General features: G+C 45.6%; 1 long non-coding RNA gene and 1 pseudogene across 1 annotated transcript; both read right to left on the reverse strand.

Moving 5' to 3' along the window:
• Positions 1 to 340: 340 nt before the first annotated feature.
• On the reverse strand, positions 341 to 2,259 carry LOC120848259 (annotated as a pseudogene).
• A 2,310-nt stretch (positions 2,260 to 4,569) lies between these two features.
• LOC121833881 lies at positions 4,570 to 14,550 on the reverse strand. The gene is made up of 3 exons (XR_006076921.1): positions 13,952 to 14,550; positions 10,427 to 11,857; positions 4,570 to 4,800 (listed from the first exon to the last, which is right to left on the reverse strand). It is a non-coding gene; the product is annotated as an uncharacterized LOC121833881 (long non-coding RNA).
• Between the last annotated feature and the right edge of the window lie 6,226 nt (positions 14,551 to 20,776).

Below are 20,776 nucleotides of genomic sequence, written 5' to 3' on the forward strand. Positions count from 1 at the left end.
CTATCCTGAAGCTCAAGGAGTGTTTCATAAAACTGCAATTCCGCAACGATTTGCAGGCGGGGTAGAAGCATGTGAAGGGCATTGCCAAGACTCGCTGCAAAAGCAATGTCAGGTCTGCTAATGTCTATGTGTGGCCTTGTGCACGTGTTTGCCTTTATCCTGTGGGATCCTGCAAACTCCTCTCGTGTACGAGTTTGTCGAGCCCTCAAACAGTCTCGTTTGGCAGGAGGGGGCCTCGACTGCTGTGACGTCAACACCCTCTTCCCTACACCTCCATTTCTATGCATAGGATTAGCATCTGTTGGTGACGCTCCTTGAGAGGCTGATGTGCCTGGTGGTACCAATTGCTCCGGTGTGGGCAACTGGCCGCTCTCCTCCAGTTCCAGCAGCGCCAAGCATGCTGCCGATGGTTCGAGGTCACCTAAATCCTGCAGGGGAAATCGCTTGAACAGAACGCAGAAACGGGAATGCAAACTGCTACATAACTCGCTTGTGTGGAACTTCCACACAGCAAAAAAAAAAAAAAAGATATGCTTTTCAGGAATACTTTTTTTATTTATTAAATATTGGGGTTAGGGGGCTGAAATATGCCCAGCTAGTAGAAATCGGGCTCCTCTTTTCATTCATGCAATCCGTTCGCTGATAGCTGTTCTGGTTCAATATCTGTGCTGCATGACATGCATAAAAAGTACCAGTATTGTGCACACAATGTTTCCTGCTAATTATAAAGGTAAAGCAGCCTAAATAGCCAGGTTGGTTCCCCAATAACTAGTGTGAATATCAATTTGAATCAGCAATACCTAAAATATTTTTTTATATAAAATTTAGAAAAGTTTGTCAGTATTTTTAAAATTTCACTTTTTGTTTAGTATTTAAAAACGAAAAGTTGTTGTACTTACGTTATAACTAACAAGATTTGCACACTCTGTGCAGCCTTAGAAACAGCTGTGTAAAATTTCATTGTGATTTGACAACTAGAGGAAACGGGCAAAAACACTGTAGAGAATATGTTATATGTTTATATGTTTATATGTTTTGTATTACCCCACAAGCTTCCCCCCCTTATGTATTGCCCCACAGGGCCCTTAAGGAGAAATAAATGAAATGAAAAACACATTTCAAAGTCTATTGTTATGCTAGATACCAAACTTGCCACTCCAACTGCACGAAACTTGAGGCTGACATAGTCCAAAATGTCTATCGTTGGATCCCCAGACTAAAATTCTCCCGCAGCATAGGTAGCGCCCTCACGGTCTTTGTGCTTAGAGTCCTTTGCACGAGCATGCTTCTCCTGATGGCGTCGATGGGATCTCGCTTCAGCGGTCAGCTTCGGAGACAGGCTTGTTCCCCTCTTCAAGTCAGCTGCACTGCTCAGACGGACCAGCTGCTTGGAAGGGAGGACTCCGAGCCCTTCCAGAACTTGCTCAAGGCTGGAGTGGCCCCTATCGAACCATAGCGCAGCAATGGCGGTGGCAGTCTCCACCGTAGTCCGTGCAGCAAAGTGGGTCTTAGGGCACAGCATCCAAATCTCGGTGTTCAAGGACTCAGTAGCATTCTTCATCTTCCCTGCGGACAGCGAGCAAGGAGCTTGATGTCTGTCAACCACTGGTAAATGGAAAGCACTGCCTTCCCTTGTGCTTTGGTGAGGAAGGGTGTGTGGGCCGGAGCTGGTGGTTGCAGAGCTATTGCCCTCTTATGCTTGCACCAAGACTCCTCCCCTTCATGGCAGAACTTGTGGCTGCTGGCTCTGTCAGTCGAGCATGAGGGAAAAAAGGATGCCCAGATTGCACAGTACATCCCTCGCACACTCCCTCGGTTGCTGGTGATGGCACTTTGGTAGTACTGCTGCAGCTGTAGAATGGTCTTGTCGCCAAGCTTCTCCCCACGTGGTAGAGGCGTCTTTAGCTTCCTCAGGGCTGTTCCAAGACGCTTGGCAACATGGTTCATACAGTCCTCCTTCGTCACCGCGGTAGACCCATACACCTCTGCATTTGACACTACCGCGTACGCATTGCTGTCTCCGTCGCTGAGGGATGTTGTAAACTGCAAGTCCGTGTTGTATGTCTGTGTCCTATTCCAGATGCGTAGAGGTGCTGCAGTTTTTATTGCATGTGATGAGCAGTCTACGTTCTTCTCGCACACAAGAGAATGAAATGCCTGCCACACTGCAGCCCTGGCAGTAGTCCTACAGCACCTCGAAATCCAGGCAGAGGCCTGTGTCCACAGAAATGGCAGTGCCAATGCCATTGTGGCTCTTATGTCCCCGTTTCTGCCACGTCCCGTCAAACATCACGGCGATGTCGCTCTGACCCGCTTCAGACGCAGTTGCTCGCCTTGCTTCTGCAAGGTTGTCAGAGACGGCTTCGGTGGCAGCAGCGTGGACTTTTTTCGAGATGTTGTGGAACGTTTCTTGATGGAGCGGTTTGGGGAGACCGAGGATGCCACAAAATCTAACCAGCTGGTCGTGACTGACACTACTTTCATGTTGAATGCAAAGGTGTCGTGGGCGCTTCCACTGCTTTGTTTAGGGTCGCGCATTTCACGGCCGGCGGCGGTCGCACGATGTGGTTTATATGCAGCTGAAAGAACTTCGGGAGGGCATGCAACGCTCGTGCATTTGAGTTCCAGCAAAGATGCAAGGCCGTTGCGTTTGTTTTCAACTTCCACAACGGAAATTTTGCTCTTGCCGCATGTCCCCCACGTCGCGCCGCTCACAAGTTGCGTAAGGGTTTGACTTTCGCAGATAACGGCGTTTCCGCCGCTTCCTTTCTCAATGGTTTCATTGCAAAATGTCATCTGCTTCTTTCCCGAAGCACTTGCGGAGTACGACAAGTCGTTGATGAACTCCGAAGCGCTCTGTTGCTCGGCGCTTGCGGTGCTCGAAGGCGGGTTGGGCGCGTCGCCATTCTGCTCGAGCGGTAGGTCCCTGGGTGGGTCCATCGCATTTGTCCCTTTTGTGCGTTTGCTTTCGCCTTCCCTTGAACGGGCGCAGTGGCCGACTCTTCCGGAGTCGAAGGTGGCCTTTCTCGTCGCCATCGATCGTGAAAAACGCTCAATAGTCGCAGAAACCATAGTTCTCGTTTCAGATAGCGTGCGACGCGATACAATTGGCAAAGATGCGCTAGCTTCACTGCATGGTTCGTTAGGGTGTTAGCAAATAGCAGTACCACATTTATGTCCCGTAGTTCCTGAAGGCTCGTCGGGACGCGGGAAAATGTTTTTTTTATTATTATTTCTACCGCTAGTACGAAACTGTGGTAGGAGTCAACGGAAATGAAGGCTTATTCCTCCTGGTCGAAGTGACGGCAACAATGGCTGACGCAAACTTTGGGAGAGACGCGAGCTCGAAAAACCTCGTAAGTGACAAACTTCTCCATTTTTGTGAGTCGCGGTAAAGGCCCGTTCATACTCTTGCGACCGAGTAAGACCGAGAGAGACCAGACCGGTTTTCAAGCCTCTTGCGATCTCTTAGGACCAGCTCCGCTGCATCGCATCCGGTCCTAAGAAGTCGCAAAAGGCTTAAAAACCGGTCTGGTCTCTCTCGGTCGCAAGAGTGTAAACAGCGCTTGAGGCGTTCAAGTTTTTTTGTTTTTTTTTGTAACTTCTAGGCCGAATTTTGTAACAATTCTTTTTTATATGAAACTAGAAGGCATACAGATTGCAAAAACATTAAAAAACAAAAATCTGAACTTTGAGCCGAAGCGTCGATTGCTCGGTTCACTTGACAGTAGCAATAAGAAAGGGCAGAGGCAGCATCACAGCTCTAGAAACTCCGGGTATTGTAGAATGGACAGTCTTCAGCGATATGAGGGGCCCATTGGAAACACGTGGCCAAGACAGTGACTGGCAGGGGTGCGACATGCCTTGTGGACAGCTTCACATTGTTCCACATAGAATGAAATGCGATAATGAAACTAGTTGAATCAGTGCACTAGGGCTGAAGAGATTTATCACTTCTGGGCACCATAGAATTTCCTTAAGTGAGAGTATCCTAGCCTCTGTCTTTCCAGTGCGCTCGGAGTGTGTTTAGCATATTGCTGGAGACTGCGTCACTATAAATAGAATTCCTTTTTTAGGGGGCTTTTTTGTTTTCACATCAGAGTTTTCTAGGGTCTTTCTTTTCCCACAAATTGTTCCAAATTTTCTGGTGTTAATCTTGGGTGTCAGACAAAATATGGCTGCTTGTTGGGGCTTATGTTTGGGGAACGACACATCGGCATGGATTGCCCCAACCTCTGGGGAAATGCATGGGACCCGAATACCTCGGAAACATTCCGTACCAATAAACAAAATAGGAACTAGATAAGGGGTGTTCCAAAGATACCAGGGACGTAAACAGTTAATTGGGGAGTGTGTTCTAACACCGTAAAATAAAGCAGCACAGAACTATTTCTTTGAGTGAAGCTTAGGATTCTTCATTCAAAAACTGCTCCAATTTGGGGGTTTTCGGTTTTCTGCGACACTGACAGAACTGGACCGCAGGTCAATTTTGCAGGGTTTACCGGTGCTCCGATAAACCCGAAAAAATATGGAATCCTAATTATAAAGGACATGACAAACCGGCGAATCTTTGGACCTGCCTCCAAGAATAGCCAATCGCTTAAATGAAAGAGGAGAGTGAGAAAAGGGTAATTACACAGGAGCCACTTGCAAACATGCTTATCGAAGGCAGTTGTTAAATAAAATGTATGTCTTCATGCTCCAGTATGTCTTCCATCTCGGCATCAGCAGGCATCCCAGGCTGTCTATTTTCTGCGGGGGTTGCGGTCTCTCCAGGGCAATACATTTCCGCAAGGATCTCTGCATATTGAGAAAAACACCAAGTGACAGAATAAAAGCTATGCAGTTTTGTGCAATATTTCTCGTAGGTAGAAAATTTGAAATAGCTTTCAGCTCATCATGCCCAAGTCCCGTTAGAGTGACAAACAAAAATAAACAACAGCGACAAGCGATACCTTTGGCAGTCATTTAGTTGTCCGGTGCTCTCAAAGTAAGCACGGGTCATCGCAAGCCGGCCAAAGATACCCTCGCGTGCATGGTGCTCGTGTTTGAGGCGCGACGGTGTCGGTTGTTTCCGTTAGTCGCTTTGCCGTGACTCGGGCATTAGAGTCTGTCTGGAAAGCTGCACTCTTTATGAACACCTGCCTCCTGGCACGGAAGTGGGGGCTCCTTCACTCCAGTTTGTAGACATGGTGTTGTGTGAGGCTCCTTTTGTCTTGGGACAAACCAGGGTTCTGCCACGTCATCGTTACAATGCATACAAAATACGGCACAATCTGCAGTGCCCTTTGTTGTCCAAAACATTCTGTGCCTACCATCTGCACAGATTTGACCATCGGGGAACCCCAGGAACTTGAAAAGAACCCACGTGGGAGGCTGGACACCCTCCTCGCCAGCTTTACTCTTGCCTTTCGCCGCTCTCGTCTCTTAACATAGCGGTTGCGGATGGCCTTCCACATTCTGTGACATTCGATCACCTGCAAGCTTGAAACCGGGAACCTCATCAGGATGGTACGAACAAATGACAATAATTACAATCAAACGTTACGAAGGAATAAACAGCATTGACTTTACGGGTTGGAATCGCAAAGTCGACCTGCTCGTGCATCCTACAAAAGCGCAATGTTCACTACGGAAGTACCTGCGGAAACGTCTCGAGCATCTTCGAAGGATGTTCGTTCGATAAATGTGTGGGCTTCGAACATGTCTGCAGTCAGTTCTTGAGTGACCAATATGACCATCATGGAAGGAAAAGCCTCAGACAGTGTCCCTGAAGACCGTCTCTTGACCAATCAAGATTAGCAGTGTGATCGCAACTTAAGAGTATGTCACTGAAACATCTCGTCATTATGGTAGGTGCACGTGCCACCTCCCTTGCATCCAGTGGTGTAGCCAAGGAGGAGGCTATCACTTTGCCGCCAATGCACCAGCGGCTCCAAAGCTGGTCCTGTGTCGCTGTGTCGCCGTCGTCCATGTGCCAGGGACTGGAGTCGGCAGCTGTAGTGATTCGGAGCTCGAGGGCTCTGCGGGATGTTGCCGCCAGTTGCGGCGCCGGACTCCACGTCCGTACAAAAGCGTTCAATTTTTGTACGTTAGCCACGGATGTTCTGATAAAATAAATCGACGTGACCTATCTCTTTTCACTGGACATGGGGGCTCCTTCCGAGACGTGCAGGAGGTCGTTCCTTTGGCTGCCTCTTAAAGCTTTGAGGCAAGGTTTTGGCAACACTGCAGAATTGGCGAGTTCCTCGATATTGTCGGCAGGCACGGACATAATAATAATAGTTTTATTTGACACGAATTCAGAGTTGTGATTCAAGTACGGCCCCGTCCAAACGAAGTAGGGCTCATGAGTCAGAACCCGGCAGGTGAGTGTCAAAAAAGTGTACTCGGTTGTTAGTGGCCCGACTAACGGGGGAAAGCGAAAAGTTGCGAGGTAATGGGAGAGTTTTACGTATATCATTGTAACTCTTTTACTGCCTTCCACTCATGCGCTAGTAAAATTTAAACAACATTCAAAAGTGCAATTTTTCTTTGACTTCACTTTTGTGAAGTCGCAACTAGTATGAAACTGGAAAAGGATATGGGTGACGACATAAAACTGTAAGTACTCCAAAATATTGTAACTGAATATCGCATAGCATGCTGCAAAAAGTCATCGGTGCAGATTGGCATATTTAAGTTTTTTAATACTATAATTTCTAACAGCGAATTAGTGGCCTACGAACAAAATGAGCCTGTTTGTGTTGAGTGTAATACAACTATCCAAAAAACCTTCAGCAGCGACTAAATAGCGTCATTGGTTACGACTTTAATAATATAAAGACACGTTCAATTACTTCATGGCCACATCCCTCCAAAATGCATACTATGGTTTAGGAGCGTATGAATTAGTTTTCTAAAAATCTGTCAAAACAGGGTTCATAACGGAACTTCCATGTTTATAATTAATACACAATAAAAGTTATTGAACAAAAGGTAAGGGTGCAAACGAGCTGGTGTTGGTTTAACATTTTGACTACCGTAAAATACCGGGCAAGCGCCCAATCAAATTTTGGAGATAATCGCAAAAAAAATGGTGGATGAGTGCTTGTCCAGTCATCAATTTTACATATAAATGTGCGCATATTTTCTCAGATCTTGCAAATTCGGTAATGGGCGCTTAATGTGAAATGGGCGGATGCATGGTATTCTACGGTAAAAATCTCGAGACTGGGAAGAGAATGGATGGACAAACACAAGACCTTGTGTTTTTCCATCCCTTCCCAGTCTTGAGTCAAAATGTATAAAAGTTATGCTTGCTTCAAAGCACTATTTTTTGCAAAAGAATATAAAAAATACCTGAGCCATTAAAGGACACATGCAAAGGAAAAAAAAAATTTTTTTAGACAGCTTAGATGGAAAAAGGATGTCATAAAACGATTTTACAACGAAGAAACAAAACTTTTAGAGCTATATTTACGGCGCTATACGAATTTGTAGTTGGCGCTCGCGGGAGCCGCCGCTGGTCACGTGGTAGGCCCGCGCGCCGCCGCGCTGCGTCGCCGCCGCACGCTGAGCGTTGTGCGAACGCCGCTTCAACGCGTTTCTCCACGCCGCCGTCGCCGCCGCCGCACAAGTTCGTCTGCTTCGGGGCGCCGCCGCCGTCGTCTGACCGGCGCACAGGTCTATCACGTCTGCTTGCACTTTTTCAGGAGTTTCCTTTGGGCTCTAAAAGTTACTTATTCGTCTTGGTTTTTTGTTATACTTCAATCAAAGATGAATAAGTTACTTTTAGAGGCCATAGGAAGGTTCCGAAAGAGCGCAAGCACCACGTGATAAATAAAGACCAGTCACGTGATAAATACAGACCACTTTTCCGCGGTGCCCGCGGGCGCCAACTACAAATTCGTTTTGCGCCGTAAATATAGCTCTAAAAATTTTTTTTCTTCGTTGTAAAATCGTTTTATGGCGTCCTTTTTCCATCTAAGCCGTTTAAAAAAAATGTTTTTTTTCCTTTGCATGTGTCCTTTAACGTAATTGTGGCCGAAACAAATAGATATGTGTAAAACACATTTCTATTCACGCACGAGGGTCACACAATGCAACCGCTTTTCTGGATAGTCTGTAGTAAAGAATTACAGGACTGTTTATTAACTAGGTCCCATTTGTAATTTGTGGAATGAGACAACACAATGCACTAACTTCAACTGGTTCATTAGAAAATCAAGGGTATAAATACTCTGCATCATCGCGCCCTTCAACCAATCCCATGCCACGCCACTGATCTCAAGAACTGTGTCTCTTTGTCGCCCAAATCGATCGACGCCACGCTGACACATCGATCTCCGTAGTTTTTTTATCAGGTCTGCCTCTATAATTTTCCTTACTGTATTATCTCTGTTTTTTAATAACAGTGCACAAATTAAATTCAGGTTTGCACCCACAGTCATGGAAGTGCATCGACAAATGACCGTCACGTTTTCTAGCCTGCTCACTAGACATAAAGAATTTATACTATTCCCTTCCGCACGACAAACTACTGACCTGCGTAGAGGAAAGCATCGATAAACACGGGGTGGTGGCCTTTCAGAACGCAGCAGGAATGACTGTAGATGACTTTCTCGAATTGCTTACATTTGATCTAAACTCGACCTTTGTTGAGTGGAACAGGGGAGTGTATATTCAGAAGCGAGGGTTGTGTATTTGCTAGTGTTTAGCTCCAGTTTTACGTGATATATTTTTAGCCCATCATGACAGAGTTCTCTCGGAATGCCTGAATGACTTTAATGGTAGCAAGGTTTTTAGATTCGTCGACAATTATTTAGTTTTTCTTCACCATGATGTTTCTCACTTTTCCTTGGTGGTGAACAGCCTTTTAACAGTTTTTAGTACCATCCTTGATCCTCTCAAGCTTACGCACGAGGTACTTGTGGACAACGTCATACAGTTTCTAGATATCAGGCTCACACTTTTGGAACAACACGTGTGTTGAAAATACCAACCAAGAGCAGATAAGCCCCTGTTGCCGTTCAATTCATCTCATTTGAAACTTGTTAAGAGAGGAATTGTAAATTTGTGCTTTGTGAACTCCATCAGAAGGTTGTGTCATCATGCAATGCCTTAAAGTCTGAAGGAGCAGTCAGAACGCTTGGTGGCTGCCGGTTTTCCAGGGACGCTCCTGGTGTCGGCTGCAGAAAAAGTTGTAAAGAAGCTACGAGTAGTAGCGAGTCCAGACCAAGATGTGGCTCAAAAGAAACAAAGTCTGGCGGTTGTGCCTTACATGCACAAAACCGCACGCAATATCAAAAAGATAGCAAACCACGTAAATGCTCGGGTGGTTCTTTCTGCACCGGAAAAACTTGCCAAGTTGTGCAAAATGACGGACCCTCACCGCGAACCACCGGTTGGCTGCGTGAAGAAGCATCGCAGCTTGTTTGTAGAATGCGCAGCGAGAGTCGTCTATCAGATCTCGCTGACGTGCGGTAAAAAGTATGTGGGACAGACGGGAAGATGTCTAAATGACAGATTGCGCGAACACAACCAAAAAGTGAGCGGACAGCTTGACGATCATTTGTCAATGCACTGCCTTGACTGTGGGTGCAAACCTGAATTTAATTTGTGCACTGTTATTAGAAAACATAAAGATAAGGCGGTAAGGGAAAGTTTTACACATGCACACGCCCTAAATTTTTACACATGCAGAAATCAAGAGGGGGGTCAGGACATCCGGACCTCCCCTCTGAATCCGTTCCTGGCTGAAACTACCGTTTGCAATTCGACATTGGAAGCAATTGCCAAACTTGTGGTTCCTTAGCAAATCTCAAATTGTTTTGCAGCCATACAAATCCCAATATTGACCAGTAGATGGGCGATATGGGACAGGCACGTCAGAAGCCACCTCTCTTCTCATTTGTGTGTTGGCAAGAAGTTGTCACTGAAATATTGCCTGACCGTAGACTGCAAAACGGATTTAATTTTGTTTCGTTAGTTGATAATGAACGATAATAGTCAACAGCCGAGAATGATCTCGCTCTCACCCATGACCAAAATAGGAGCCCTGAAGGTAATTTTGGCCACCAACTGGTTGACGTCAACTTAGCCAGCTTGTCTGCACTCCGAATAAAGACCGGTAGCTACGAAAATGAAATAAAAAGTGAGTTTCAGACGCTATTCTTTTTTGTCGCCGATGGCTCGAGCACATGAGGTAAATCTTGACGCGAAAGAAATCAAGTGACCTCGAGAACACTTCCTCCGCACATAGAATAACGTGGGGCAAACATCTGTCAACATGGCATCTAGCTTAGTGTGTGGGAGGAATCAAGATGCTTCCTTTCGTAACAACAGTCAGGCATTCTTTCACAATGTCCTTGACCTTCATTTTACTTTACCACAAGACTCTGTAGGAGAAAGCAGGTGATCCCAAATCGGTTCTAGATTTTCTTACCGTGTAAGCAAACTTGCCTCTGGGCTCACGCCTCATTTTTCAACGTCTGCTGCCGCTGCAGAAGTGGACGCCACTCCCCCCGCAACAGGGAGCACTTTGGTGCTGATGGAAGAGAGTAAAAATGTTTTAAACTCAGACCCGATATCAACTGTGCTTGTTCTTAGCAGTAAGTGATGTAGCATATCACCGTCGGTGCTGAATCTGGCCCTTAAGGAAGGCCAGTTACTTGAAGAGGTGCCATGTTGGCACGGCAAGACCATCGCGGCCAGCACCGCTCCGGCCTCTTTGTTTCTTCGATTCTCTCGCATACTTGGCCCTCATGGCCAGCCAAGCCTGACAGCAGGCGTTAGAGTCGCTGCCTGAAGTGAATGAAGTAAATGTGGCATAAATAACTAAAGTATCGCTTATGAATACAAGTTTTAGAACAGAAATCATGATGGAACTAGATTTATAACACAACTTCAATTAGGACAGCCAATAGGTGCAACAGACATGCACCAGGTTTGCTTGCCAGTATTCAACCCAAACTTTACAAACCTCCTTCAGCATCTTGAAATGTAGTCTTTTTATGTTCTGCCTGTTTGATCTCTTCATTACTGATCGCTCGATTAATAATGGCTTCCCATTTCGTGCCATGCCTTTGGGAAATGGTTATGCGAGGTACGCAAACGAGAGGTGCGAGCAGTGGGTTGTGGGTGGGTGTGCGCTGCCCACTCGGACGTGAATGGTCACAGACAGCTGCAGGGAGGCCGCATCTGTGGCTCCGAGGCAAACCGCCGGCCCAAAGAATCGAATCCCCAGTTGGTGGGTTGGAATCCTAGCTGGAGAGAAGGTGCCAGGTAACCGAGATTTCAGTTTCACGTTCAAAGAATCCCAGGTGATGTAAATTAATCGCTGAGGTATGCGACGGCCTTCCTTGATTTGGCATGCAGAACTTCGCAAACGTTTCTTTGCGAATGGCAGGGAAGTCTATTGGCACTATCGCCTCCGGCGTGACCCAAAACAAATCTTTGATAACACTTTGGCGTCTTGCGAGCTTCGAGTGTACGCCCAGGCGCGTGCAGCTGACCGTGAACGGGAACGTTCATGCATAGTGAAAGTTAGACAGAAGGCAACAAGCGTGCGACGAAGGCAGGCCGTCCAGAGGTGCCCTGGGTTGAGGCGCAAATTATATAGTTCTGTTAAGAGGTCATACTCACAGAAAGCGATTCCAATTGCCTTCCAGGAATTTTTGCGCTTCCCAGTGTCCCTGTAGTCCATACGGCTTGCGTTCCATAGCCATGGACACCGCTCAATTTCGATGATGAGTGCTTCTGAGCAAGGAGCCACTGGAGGAGCTGCCATGTTGTCAACGGAGAACAGACTCATGACTGGCATACAACGCCTTGATTCGTGATTGGTCTGTTCCCATACTGTGATATTTAGTCAGACCTGTGTATACAAAAAGTACAAGGGACAAAAACGGATCCATTATGCTTTGTACCATGCACATCTAGCATGCAAATTACGAATTCAGAACCAATGAATACTTTCGTGAAACTTTCATTTGCATTTAATTTTTTTATGTTATTGTACTGCGCAATTATTCTTTTGTTTCTGAAGAAAGCCTGTGTTATGGGGACTAGCCGAGAAACCAAAGTAAAAAAAAGTCATAAATTTATATTTTGATAACTGACGCTGGCTTTAGTGTTTTAAAGGAAACCTGGTAAGCGGGAGGTAGATGCACAACAAAAATAACCTGAAAAGTTTGAAGTTGCTTGTATAAAGTGAAGCAGAGTAATAGCGAAACAATTCGAGTCATTGGGTGGCATTGAGCCATGGCGTTGATGCAAAATGCGCTGCAAAAATCGACACCTGCATATACCCACATTTTCATCGAACGTGTATTGTATAGGGAGACACATTCTTGTGAAATCTCTCGGTGTAGTTGACTCGTTCCTGTAAAAATTTAGAACATCTTCACCGAGGGCAATGACGAAAAGGTTAGCAGATAACTTTCGGTCGTGTTTGGTGCTCCGGACGAGAGATGGTGCCACCTTTCTGTTTGGAATGTCAAGAAGGAAAGAGGGAGGGGAGAGCCGTCCCTCCCTCTTTCCTTGACGGTCGCCCGACCTCCCATCCCGGTAATCATCTTCCGATGATGGACTGCAGTGCTTTGTCATTCTTGTTTATTTTCGCAGTTATGGTTGCTGCAAATATATCCCATGGTTGAACGTTAGGAAAGTACAATACTTCTGGCTAGTGAAAATCAATTACAACAAACTCCCATGAAACTGAACACACTTAAACTGAATTCATGGATACGTGGAACAAAGTTGGAATGTTTGGTTGGTTTCTTGTAGATTCTATGCAGAAAAAGCTTGCTTAACACAAACCACTTCGCATGCCCATTTGTTGGTTCAAACGTTTGCAGCATAGTGCACATTCTGTGCAACTTCCCTTAGTGGGGAAGCTGCTGAGGCTGCCGCACAATGTCTCCTACCCTGGGACGACGGAACGGGAGTTTGTAGGAGAGAGAATATTGGTGTTTACAGCAGTGGCAGAGGATTACCCACATTTCCTGCCATATTGCCGCCACGCTCATAGCCGAAGACAAATGTAGTCAAAGCTCTCGAGATAGACAGTCGTGTCAGTCGTGTTGTATAATCTTACTCTATAGCAGTGGCTCTCAACGAGGTGTGTGTTGTGGACCACAAACGCTGTAGCAACGTTCACAATTTTTGCCTTGCCATCTGACGATGGTTACATCGCCCTTTCTCTCGCCTTTTGCATCGAGGCTCTATCGTCCTTCTCGCCTTATTTCGTTTTCACTTTTCAGTGCACATCCCTGCAGCCTGTATGCGCGGATAGCACTGACGGCCCAGATACTGACGGCATTGAGTTCTCGGAGTAGTGGAAGTAATGTGTAGTAGTTGTCAAAGAAACACTTAAAGTTCCTGAACTTTGGCAAGTGTTTCATGAGCCTCATCACAATGGAGCCACCAATTTTGAGGTGCTTGTGCTCGAGCGATTTCCCCATTTCTTTTCCGTGATACAGCTTGAAGTCACTTTGCCATAGTATGTGAGCTGCAGCGGACAAACACTGACACCTCCAGGGTTAGGTTTGTTTTTGCAGAAATCGCTTGGCCGCAACTCTACTTATGAAAGGGATCATCTGCTCATCAATGCTGTTGTTCTCGAATGTAGTAAGTTCCAGATACCTCTGTCTGACAGCATCCAGCACGGGGTGCACCTTCCAAAACTTATCAGTTAGAGCCCGGGGCGAAGATGTCTCCGTGCCGTGCAAAGCTGACCGGAGCTTGAAAAATCTGTTGACCCCCATCGCCTCCGATACGCTGGGGATCTGCGTTGCCGGCTGCCAGTACATACGTATGCGGGGAAACTTGGGCGTCCCCATGATCATCATCATCCCGAAGAATGCTTTAACATCCTCCGGAGTGTTTCCGAGATTTGTTTCCCGAGGTGCGCAGTCCGTAAATGTTCATGCACCCCGCAAACTATACGAATGGTGAGTTCAGAAAATACCTTCGAAAGTATTCCCATGGCTCAGCCACCTCCTCTAAAGTCATGTGGTTGTCATCCAATGTTGTGTCAGGGGGCTCGAAATCGCTGCTTGTCCAAACAGTCTGCACCTTTTGATTACGCGCTTCCTCCGCTTCATCATTTTCCTCTGGAGCAGGAGCCGGCTGTTGCAGCCCTGAAGGCCTGCCTCGTGTTCCAGGGGGTTGACCTAAGTGACAAAAGGCATTCTCTTTAACTTAGCTAAGCAGTTAACAATGTCATCCAAATATTTAAAGCGCCTGTACTCGCAGATCGATGAGGCTCTCTGTCCTCCTTAACAGAGAGGCCGACATCGGATGCATTTCCATCGGAAATTTGCATTAGCAACCTCTGTGCTGTGGCACTGCCGACCCTCGTGCGATTTCTCGCATGATTTCGGATGTCTGAATTGGGAAGAAGCAACACATTGTCACTAGAATATATGAATTTCCAATGAAAAGCTCCTTGCAAGAATGATAACGGCACTATAGCACTAATGTTTTCTTCGAAGCACATTTTTGCACAATGTGGCCATAGCGGCACGCTGTACGTGGGGGGATCGGTGGCCGAGTGGGCTAAAGCGCATACCCAGCTCGACGCGCGTGGAGCGAAAGATCGCGCTGCAGAACCCAGGGATCCTGGGTTCGAGCCCCACCCCTGCCCGTTTCGATCTGGATGAGCATCGTACCGGCGTGCGGTCGTGTATCACTACTGCGTGGCGCACGTTAAAGACCCCAGGTTAGCAGTCGTACTGCACTGGCGAAATTGCTCATCTACAGTGTAAACCAGTGTCGCCTGATCCTGGCAGACCGACCTTACACTGTATAAATCACTAAACGTCCAATTTTTGACACATGTGTTTGTGAAATTCACTAATCCGTTAGAGAAGCAATTACTGCATCCTAACATTTCAAGCTACTGTGTTACATTCATTAGCATCTTTGGAATGCTTAGGCATGCAGCAAGTCTCGTCAGAAAACATCCAATTAAGCAAAGATTTGTTTTTCGGAGCCACTCGCCACCCGCGTCGCTGTAGAACAAGGAGGCATCCATCTTGCAACGGTGTTATTAATTGTAGTTAAAGGCAGCCACGGCAGATGGCGCCACCAACCCGCTCCATAAGGTGTACACGATCGTGTACAACCTGTCTCCAGCGGTACAGGCCCACATCTAAAGAGTAAATAAATTTGCAAAGTCGAATACACAAATGTGTATGCCATGTCTAGAGCCCTGCTCGGATAACAGTTTGATTATGCGCATCCGATCTGCATCTGCAGACTTTGGATCCGCATCCGAACCGCATCCTCAAACTTTTTACATTATTGTATCCAACCCGCATCCGCATACTTTGTACCCGTATCCGAACCACATCCACAAAATGTGGAACCACATCCGACTCACAATCCAAGTATTCATTGTATAACAAAACACCAAGCGTGAATGAAAAAAAAATTCAAATAGCACTTTTTAAGCTGTTTGCTTATCTTTGTACAAAGACATTTTTGTGTGACCATTCAAAGGGGATGTCATTTTATCATTATCAGTTTCATTGTAATTATATTAAAAGCGATCAGCCTTCCCGAGACACTGTGCGTCGAAAAAAAAAATTATCTGAGTTATGTGATTGTCAAACAGGATAGTTGGGCGAATTGGTATGTATTCATAATGAAACAGCGCGAATTTTACAGGGATAGAGGAAGGAACTGGACAGGACGAGCGCTGACTAAGAACTGAAAAGTTTATTATCAGGAAATCACGAAGGAAACGTACAACAACACGACTCTCCAATCACGATGGAAATGCGCATGCGCCTCACAAGATTGGGTGCTATCTGTTACACAATTCTATGTGCGTCATCCCCGATCTAAACATTCGACCTCACTGTCGAGCAAATTCAAGGAAGCCTGACTCACGCAGGCTGGCCCCTCCTCCTTTATTCTATGAGCTTCGACAATCAAGCTTTTTGGTCCCTGTGTTTATACAAAACAATGGCCTTGTCAAGTAACGGTGTACAGGCGCAGTCCCTGCAGTGGAACGCCAAGTGGGAGCTTCCTGTTTCTGTTAAAGAACTCCGGTGCACCCGCAGGCAAATGTTGAGGCACTGCCCCGTCTGTCCGATAAATACCTTCCCGCACGTGTTTTGGAATCGGTCGTTAGTCAGCGCTCGTCCTGTCGTTCCGTCAAACAATTAAAAAGTAAGAGAGGTTCATAGTCGTCTGGCTACGGCGCAGTTGGACGAATATTAACTACCAGACTTTTTGGCTAGGACTCTAAGCATACAAAAAAGAAACACACAGGCAGTTCATGGGCTTCCTATATGCGTGCGCTGTTGATTCCGAAAGTTTACAAACCGTGGCACCACAGGGTCGCGCTCGCCGTCGGGGCACTTGTTTTGTTTTTGGAATCATGACCACACTACTCTTTGTGGAGAGGGGGAGGTCTCTTCTACTTTCTTTTGACTTTTACGTTTGAGGTTTTCTTTTCCAAAAGAAAGTTTCCGCTCTTTCCCTGCCAGTGTACTAGCTTTCTGGAGACGATTGCCACCATGTCCCTTAGCGAAAACTAATACGTTTGAAATATACCACATTCTAATTTGAGTGTATTTGAAATACAATTCATAATTGTAAGTACACGAAAAATATACCGAAAATATAAACTTCTTTTTTTGTTACTTAGTACTAAAATATACTTCTAAAAATCATTTTAAAATACCTTTACTTAAACTACATTTGAAGTTCCCTTCATGAGTTTTGAAATATGTAAATACTAAATTAATAGGCACAAAATACCTTTCACATATATTTCTTGAAATATTTATTTAATTCATGCAAAATATACTCCAACCCTAAAAAAACGGAGCAATCAAGAATACGTACAGAATACTCTTAAAATACCTGAAAATCGTAAATACTGTTGTGTTATACTCTAAGTACCTTTTGACTGCAATACTTTGGTAGTTTGACTTAAACTACCAAAATATTTAAAGGCTCCCCTTCTGAAGTTCACTTCAAGCAGATATGGAGTACACTGAAGCGCCTAAATACATTTGATTAGTTTGGCAATTGAATTGCGCAGCATCGCACTGATAAATCAGCCCAGTTTATGTTATTGTTTCCTTTTTTCTATCAAGAACACACCTGATCAGTTCCTTGCACACCAATCACAAACGGGGTTCGGGAACTACAACCACAACATTTGCTGATGCTGGAAAGCTTCAGCAGGTGCTGTGAACAGATACGTTTGGCGTGGTTTTGTTAGCACAATGTTAGTTCACTGAACGTGTATACTCACCATTGTACGTGATGTGAATAGTGACTTTAATACAGTGACATTAACTACCATATTAAATAGTCAACTACTAAAAAGGAAAGGCAAAACAACTACTGTAAAATATTTATTTTTCGCGAGCTCAATATTTCGCGATTTAGGTCAAAGTTGGAGTTTTGGAATAATTCGCAAATTCAAATTTTCGCGACGCGCTGGGATCGCAATATAGATTTTAATGTTTTTACATTTTGCCGGAATTGTTCACGGGACCTATTTTTCGGAATTGTAGGCGATTCGCCAACTTTGCGAGAATTAGGTCCTCACGAAAATAAAGTTGTTTACAGTATTTTAAAGTGAAGAAACTGCCTTGATTCGCTTCGCCCTGAGTGGTGCTACGCGGAGAAGCAATAACATGTATTTTATGAGCCGTTTGTGTGGATATTGTTTTAGAGACTGTGCCGAATTGTTATTAGTTGTACCAATGCCTTTTAGTAAGAGATATCGTCCACGAACTTAAAAACACCGTTTCCCCCTTGACAGACTCCCGAGGAGAAGATCGAATACTTGTAACCTTAATAAGCGCAGAGGTGGTCACCGAAAAAATTATTACCTTCAATATGTAGGCTATATAAGGCTCTAGAGCAGTCAACGGGACTGTGAATGAGCTCTTCAGTGCGTCATGGTGTTTGTGTTTGTGTTCGTTTCTAATGTCGCTTTGTGAGATGTATTTAGTAGTGCCTTCAAGTACCACAGGGACACCATTTGCTGACAAAATCGCAAATAAAAAAAAATTGTGTAACCGGTTTTTAATCCACAAATGGCATCTTGAGTGTGAAGGAATAATATTTTTGGTATATCTAAAATATTTTTTGATTCATATTTATAATGTATTTTGAATACATTACGCGCGTATTTCGAATGCGGCCAAAATAATACAGAATAAATACAAAATGAATATTCGTACTAAATATATTTAAACTTCGTTTGAAGTACGGCCTCTTTTTGCTAAGGGGTATTCTTTACTTTTTCTATAAATAGCATTTTTCACGAGATGGAACACTAACTGAAGGGATTTTCAGTCAGAATCACATCTTTCTTAGGATTCCTATCGTTTCTTCGAAACGCGTTTTGTGGAAACACGTTTCGTGGACAACTTTTCATGGACATACATTTTATGGACACGCTGTACGTTTTGTGGGCCCATGTCCCTGTGATGTTTTGTCTACAACGCACTTCTTCACTAAGCCGCTAAAAGCTAGCGCGTGATTCATTAAGGCGTGCTTAACTAAACCGTGCCCCCCTCCCTCTTGGCAAGACGCAAAAAGTTTGTTACGAAAATAGCACGGCTGTGTGCGATGAAACGTCTCATGTTTTACGATGAAACAAACACGGGAAGCCTTCCAGTCAAACGTCGCATGTCGACGAAATGGTCTGTTGATGAAACGTCAGCCGACGAACTGAATGCCACCGGGTAAAAATTTAGATCCGGATCTGTGGATATCCGCATCCGCAGCCCCTGACATCCGATGCGCAATTCGCCAAAATTTGTCTAATTTTTATCCGCATCCGCCCGTTTACTGCGGATATCCGCGGATAATCCGTGGTTATGCAGGGCTCTAGCCATGTCTGAAGGGATGAAGAAAGGTCCCCGTCGTGCCCCAGTGCGGAAACATTTTTATCACATTTTTTGGGCTGGTTACAACATGGAGTGAAGGGACTCACATTTATGTTAGTGGTAAAGAGAGCTTGAAAGAAAGAATAATGTGTGCATTAAACTTCTCAAAGCGTGTTGCGGCGAGATCCACAGGTCACCGTCTTATGCTGCCACTGCGCTTCCAGAGCCGCCAACCAGAAATGGGTTTAAAAGCTAGACAAACATCATTAGCTTTTGGAGACTCACGTTTGCCGTTCAATGGCCTTAGGTTTCGAAGGCCCGAGTTACGAGCACTTGTCTCCGACTGCCCGTCTGGAAAGTTGTCGTCGGATTCGTTCACGGGGCGCACCTGGCGTTGTTGCATGTTCTCATAGAGTTGTGAAGCAATACTCTAGAGCACGGAAGGTTATCCACTGCCTTGAGGTTTGCCTGAATTGTTTGTTGGAAAAGCCTCCACCGTGCAACTAAAATGCCAAATGCATTTTCAGAAATGCGTCAAGCCCTTGACAGCCTTTAGCTGAAACAATGTTCCAGGAGTGTCGGGGTTCGGCTCGGATAAGTTCTCGTGAACTTCTCCATAAGGGGAAATGTCTCGTCTCGAACTAGAAACACGAAAGGTATTTTTCGTGGATGACAAGGAAGCTGGAGAGTACCTGACATTTTCTGGCCAATGAGGTACTGTCTGGACACTGTCATTGCAAGAGCCAAATTCGCCAATGTCAACCATAAAAAATTTGTAATGAGCATTACCCACTGCCAAAAGGATGATGCTGTGCGTTTATTTGTAGTTGATGGTTGCCGATCCACAAGCTTCCAGTGCATTGTGTTTACCGTCAGTCGCACGTGCAGAGTTTTGGAAATTTTCGGGGGTCATTAAAAGCATCTGTAATTTCTCTTCACACCTCTTCAGTTCGGGCATGCATGTACGATGGTGTTAGGACTTCTCGCAGTCCTTGACTTGTCTCCTGCACACCCTGGCTGGCAAATGAGAGGCTGTGACAGTAGCTCTTGGCGACGGCTCGCCGAGATGAGCCATGTGCCAGGTGCTTGAAGTGAAGAAAGGAAAAAATTATAGCTGCCTTTCAAAGGAACGCCTTTGGAATTTAATCTTTGCAATACTTAACTGGGCATGTCTATCCTGAGTCGTGCATTTAGGGGAAGATCTTCCTCGGGCATACTTCTTTTTGATACTGTCGAGATCAGTTTGACGAAATTAACGGGACTGGAAATCACTTTGCTATATCCGCTTCTTCGTTATATCTGTACTCCTAAACCCCCCCCCCCCCCCCCCCACAAAAAAAAAAAAATAAATAAAAAAAAAAGAAAGAAAGGGTTGTTACGGGTAATCGTGCCTGCAGAAAGCGGTCGAGGCTTCCTTGCACGCGCGCTCTTCAAGATCGGAGCTGCTTCTCGCCAACTGCGAGAACCTCCGATCGAGAAAAGATCTTGCGAGCTACGTACGGACCGTGTTGACAGCTGCGACGGCCACCGCCCTAGGATACCGGCGGTGCACGGCATTCTTTACGTTTATCCGCACTTCGATCAGATTGGCACCTTTTGTTTCAAGGAGATTGCCTTCGACTTCCCCATTGAGGTGCCGGCGGTGCCGGGACTCTTCATCGTTCAGTGGCGATGACTCGCCGAATCGGTGCTTCAGCGAAGTTAGACTTCCGCGCAAGAGCGCCCACGCCGACCAGCGATACCAACACTGAACATGAAGCAAACAAAGAAGCACGCATGGCACCGAGTTTGCGCTCAAGCTCGTCTTTCGTTGGTGTAGAAAGCCTAGATTTGAGAGAGGGGCAACTGCTCAATCATCTGGTTTGTGGGCTGCGTTTGCAGAACAAGAACAAGAACAAGAAAGAAGAAGAAGTGTCATGGCGTCAGCC

This window comes from Ixodes scapularis, unplaced genomic scaffold (genome assembly GCF_016920785.2).
Source record: "Ixodes scapularis isolate PalLabHiFi unplaced genomic scaffold, ASM1692078v2 ptg000005l_1___fragment_1__unscaffolded, whole genome shotgun sequence".
In the NCBI taxonomy this organism is placed as follows: Eukaryota; Metazoa; Arthropoda; class Arachnida; order Ixodida; family Ixodidae; genus Ixodes; species Ixodes scapularis.